A 6,000-nucleotide genomic window follows, 5' to 3' on the forward strand; every position below is an offset into this window, starting at 1 on the left:
GGTGAGCCCAGGTCTGCTAAATGGTGCCTCTCTCTCTTTGGATGAGCCTCAGGCGTGTGGCCTATATGCAGGCACAGTACCATTTGCAAAGCCTCTTAGTTTCCAACACCTGCTGTTCCTCTTCCAGCAATATCTTCAGGATGACCTCTTTCCAGCCATGTCAGAGCCCACACAGAGGAGCCCAGTGTGCACAGCAGGGAGCACCTCTGCAGAACTGGTGGTGGCAGCTCTGACTGCCTCACACGAGAGCCCTGAAAGGGTGTACATGGGGCTCAGAAACCACCTGTCTTGAGCTGTTATTCTGGTTGCTGTCTTAGCCACTTGAACTACTCAAGTGTCTTTCTTTTTTCCCATGATCCTGCATGTGATCACCTATACGTATGTGGGAAAAGAGAGATTTCAAATTAAAATGCTATCGAAGAACCCATCCCCAAAGAAACAACTCAACTAGGGCACAGCTCTATGAAGTGTTGGTTTTTTGTCTGAGAAACTGTGATGAAATCTCAGTGTCCCAGTTTCTTCTACTAAAAGGATATATCTAAAGCTCTATGGAGCACCTTCTGTACAGGCTGAAGACCACAGTCAAACTTGTGGAGACAAGCTGAAGTTTGTGCAGTGTCTGATGTGTGCTTGTTTTTCTTTTTAGGCCCTAAAATATAGCACCGTAATGATTTGAACTGGTTCTGTGCATGTGTGAACAAAATGGTCTCATTTGTAGTTTATGGTAAAAGTTGGTCTTCAGATTTGTTAGTAGGAGAGAATATGTCAAACATCAAATTTCTCCTGCCCATAGGTTAAATTAAGCTGACATGGCATGGTCTAGTGGTCCAGAGACTGAGGGGAAAAAGCACACATTGAAAGAATTTTGATGCTGTCTCTCTCTTTCACTAGGCAAATCTGTCCCCTAGCTTGTAAGTTGCAAAATACAGAGAAAATAAAAGCATATGTATATATTTTTTTATTTATATGTATGTATATATATGTATTTTTAAAGTTTTTCTTTCAAGTAGGTGTTCATTTTTGCAATGTTTTTGCATAATGTATAATATGCCATGCTCTTTGTTCAGGTAACAACAATTAACTTGTGTTTGTGTATGTGCCTTCTAGATGGTTCTGTTAGTTGCCACTGCCACAGCAAAGGTACTGCCATTAGGTAGATTAAGCATTTTTAAGAAAATGCTGTCAATAAATCTGCTGTGAGGAAGCATCAATTTTTAGTCTGTGATTAATTAATACTCACTCACAGACAAGCATTTAGGAAAACAGGTTTTATGTTATACCTGGTATGTGATACCTGGTAACAGTTTCAAATATGTTGTAGGCTAATTATGAAAATGGTGCATGATAATTTCTGAGCACCACTACCTGTTCCTATGGTAATGGAAGATTGAGTTACAGTGGTTACTGGCTATGTATTTTCCTCCTGTAGTAACATTCCTGCAACTAAAAAAGCATTGTTCAGCTCCAGCATCTGAGCCTGCAGCCCTTTAAAGCTGTCATTGCCACTGCTGGTCAAGTAACATTAATTGTTGGGCCCAAGAGGGCTGCAAAATGACTTCTCTTAAATATGAATGTCAGAGATGAATCACAGTAGGCAAAAGATATTTTGTCACTAGTAAGAGAACTGATCTAACCAATGGATTTACTAAATCCTCTGATGTTTTACATTTTACATTCCAAGTCCTCTGGTGTTTAGCCTGGAGGGGAGACGGCTGAGAGAGGATCTTATCAATAAGTATCCAAAGGAAGGGTGTCAAGAGAATGTAGCCAGGCTCTTCTAGGTGGTACCAAGAAGTAGGACAAAAGGCAACATGCAGAAATTGATAAATAGGAAGTTCCACCTGAATACGAGGAAGAACTTCTTTACTGTACAGGTAACCAAGCACTGGAACAGATTGCCCAGAGAAGTTGTGGAATCTCCATCTCTGGAGAGGTTCAAAAGCTGTCTGGACCTGTGCAATGTGCTCTGGGGGACCCAGGCTGAGCAGGGAGGTTGGACCAGATGACTCACTGTGGTCCCTTCCAGCCTTACCTATTCTGTTATTCTGTGATTTTAACTGCAGTTAAGTTCTATGTTCAGTCACGCTGCCTATATTTTGACAACAGCCTTCCAGCCTAAAGCCTCCTTTAGTTTGGAGTAAATGCTATATTTCTCTTTATTATTTTGGGGAAGAGGGTGTTTGAGAGGCAGGAATCTACTCATCTTGTTTAACCGTTAATTTTTCTTACAGTTACAACTGAATGGTAAAGCAAATGTAAACTCTGTCCATTCTTGGGAAAAAAAAACCTGTACATTGGTCATATCCTAGTAATAAAGGATAATACTACTTTTTGGTAACTTGGAGTAAGTGATGGGACTGAAAAATTTGCATAGCAGCAGCACCATTAGAAAACCCATAGTGTGGGTGATTTGGTGCTACTGGGTTATTTTGAAGATATGAAATTACCCTGTGGTGCTGTTTGTGGTGACTTTTCAGTTGCACTAGAAATTAATCATTTTTACTAGGTTTGGGTAAGCAGATTCCAAAGGAGAAAAAAAAAATCCACACTAGGAGGGAAATAAAATGAGGCTTCCTCCTGCTTGTTGCAGAGTTTTAATGATGTATGCCAAAACTCTGTCCAAGTTTTCAGGGGAACTCTGAAATTCATAAATGGTAATCATAGGCATATAATTACCCCATTTTCACATACAGAGTGGAATTCATTTAACTGACATCTGTGACAAGAGACATGGGTGCCCCTTACAGTCAATGGAGACATTTTTAGAGCAAGACCTATTTATACTAAGATTCTCTCTCATTCGACAGATTTAGCTGGGTGACTCCCACCTTTTTTTCCTCAGCTGGAAAGAAAAATTAACATCTGCCTATGGGAGAGTATTATGAATGTCTTAAACCATCACCTACTGAAACTTTCCACAGGTGCACTGCCTGCCCTCATTTCATAGTCTTGATTACAAAGGTGCGCTTGTGTATGTTTGTTCCTCACAAAAGGAAGAAGTAAGAATGTGTTTTTCACATGACCTGTGCTGAGCAGCAAAATCACAGAAATGCAGCATCTATGTCAATATGTTGCTCAGGTAAGAATACACAAAAAATCCTTTCTTTATTGTGGGCAAAAGGGTCTTGGTTCTTTTCCCTTAAATTCCTGTGGATGTTTCCATTTACTAGAATGAAAGAGGATCAGGTTTCAGGCCTGAGGTAAGACAAGAAAGATGGTTCCTATCTTTGCATTGAGATTATGTTGTTACCATTTCTAACTTGGCCTCCCTGAACATCATCTGCACGCTTTCCAAGGTTTTTCTAATGGTGATTGGTTCTAGAGCTGGAAACCAAATCCACTGATCATTTCTGCTTTATAACAGTAGGTGAGGAAGAAGAGTTACTGTTTCCTGGAGAGAAAGACATGAAGTGTTACTTCAGACACAAGTGGACAGATCGATGTTGTAAATGACAGGAAATGATCCACGTGGTGCTATCACTGCAGTGGCCAGATGCCGTCTCTCAGCTGATCAGCAGCGTCCCCCTCCTCTAAGGAGCTGCAGTTCATATGCCAGCCAAGGATGTTCCATGACACCTGTGAGAAGCTGGTGTTGTCCAGCTCCTGCTGCTTTCCAGAGGGTATTCCAAACAGAGCTGATAGCCTCTAAAAGGAGCAGTGTGGTTCTGCTCAAAACAAAGTGATAATGTGTCAGTATGCTCTGATGAAAGCAATGAAGTCATGTATAAGTAAATTTCTTATCATATGCTGCCTTGGGCCTACCAATTTCTCAAAACACTTTTTGCCATGGCATTCGAGTATGGAAACTGAATGTGAAGAATTATAAAAAATAAATAAATAGTTATTACAAAACAAAGCACAGAGTAAACTTAGTCTGCACTTTTCACTCAATTTTTCACTCTGCTCATGGTGAAATAAACAGAACCTATCTGCTTGAAGAAAAAATTGAGCAGGATATTGTGACTGCCCTCTTCCCCATGTTAATAGAAGTCAACTGGTTACCAAGTTGGGTTCAGGAGATTTCCTTTTATAGCATATTGGCAGAAAACAGAGTAGATGTTGTGGATGAGAAAGAACATACATCTCCTGGTAAGTGTGGGATATTTGTTATTTGGTACTAGAAAGCTCTTTGGTACAGTTGAGGATTAAGCTAACAGAGAAAAAAGCACATGCCAGTATTTTCAGGAAATCTACTGTTTAGTTTATCATCTTATTGAAATGATCTCATGTCAGCCCATTATCTTACTTTTAGGTATTCTACACTTGTGTAAATGAAAGAGAAAAATAGTAATAGTTCTGTTCATATGATCTGTATTCCACCAGGGAAATCAAGCCTAATATTTAAGGAAAACCAAAAGCAATGTGTGGCATTACAGGGAAGTATCTTCTTTGGATGACCTGATGTTAGAGAAGCTTTTGAGAATAGCTTACCTGGTCAAACACAGTAGTATCCCTGTAGCTCTGGCGAGGATAGTTTCTTCCCAGAATATCACCTGTGCAAAAGTCAGCTATGGCCTAGAGCTTCCTTCAGCTGACTCTTTAAAAAGCCCATCTGGCTTGTACTCATTCTTTTTTTAATCTGTTTATTTTTGTGGTATCTCGGATAATTTTTCATCGTTTTCATCCCATGGAAGCCAGAGAAGCATTTCTGACAAGAAATATATAGAATCAAAAATCAGTTCTTTTGCTTAAAAGAAGCACCCTGTTATCATCCTTTGATGCACCTAAGAAGGTCTTTCACAATTACAGCCCCCTATGGACTTATCAATAAGGCTGCTTTTCTTTATCCACAGCCTGAAACACTTCCTGGGTTATCAATGGAAAGCAAGAAAAAAAAAACAAAAACAAAAACAAAAACCAACCAAACAAAAAACCCAAACCAAACCAAGCAAACCCAAAACAAAACAAACAAAACAAAACCAACACAAAAACCCAAACCAAACCAAAAAACCCCTAACCAACTTGTGTATTATTATGTGAAACAGGACAGGAATCATCTGTGATTTGAGGATGTAAAATCAGTATTATGAAAGATGAGAGGCAAAACTTCAATTGGGGAAAATAAGATTTGGATTGAATCTCTGGAAATATTTTTATCATAGTAAAACCTGTAATATAATGAAATCATCTTTCACAAACAGAAGGGGAATACTCTGATTTGGGCTTTTAAAACCTATACTGGGAAATTATAAAGAAACAAAGACTGTGGGGTCTATTCTCCATGAAAACTGGGGTTAATTTAGAGATATATAAATAAATCTAAGTAAACTGGATATAGAACCTCTCTGTATTACTTAGCTTTGGAGGACATCTACTGAGATAGGTTTGTTGCAATACAGCCTAATATCACATCCCTGTGTATGTCAACCTCAAGCTGACAATTTTCCACTTAGCGGAGAGGGTTGGTGGAAATGTATGATCATTCTGCCTGTCCATCTTTACAAATAGAAAGGTTTGGCTTCTACCATGCCTCTTCCTATCTCCAGATTATTCTCACATACAGACAGTGAAAGAAGGGACACAGTTGGGTGTCAGAGCTATCTATCAACCTGCAAACTTAAGTCAAATACACCAAAATTCTCCTGTGCTTGCTCCTAGCCATTTTGAGGCATGAGCAAAGCAGAGAATTAATTTGGTCTGCTCTTCCTGCTTTCCTTTCCCCTGAGGTTTCAAACATGCAGTAAGCTAAGACTTCTTTTTCCTAGGGAAATCTGGTCCAATGCCACTGCTGCATTCCTAAGGTTACTCAAAATTTATATCTTTATTTTAGTGTTTGAAAGCAGTAGACAACACTTAAATTCAGAAATCATTAGCTGTTCTCTGCTGTAGCTTAGATACTGTTTCCCCCATAGCGACAAACAGTAAGCTTTTAGCACAGAAACCACCTGTAACAAATGTTATGAATTATTTTCTTGGCTATTTTTTTACAGACAGTGCATGCAGAGTTTCTTGTGAGAAAAAAAAGTTACGCCAAAATGTTGTATTTAAATTAATATTTAA

The sequence above is a fragment of the Aphelocoma coerulescens genome, chromosome 4 (genome assembly GCF_041296385.1).
Source record: "Aphelocoma coerulescens isolate FSJ_1873_10779 chromosome 4, UR_Acoe_1.0, whole genome shotgun sequence".
NCBI lineage: Eukaryota > Metazoa > Chordata > Aves > Passeriformes > Corvidae > Aphelocoma > Aphelocoma coerulescens.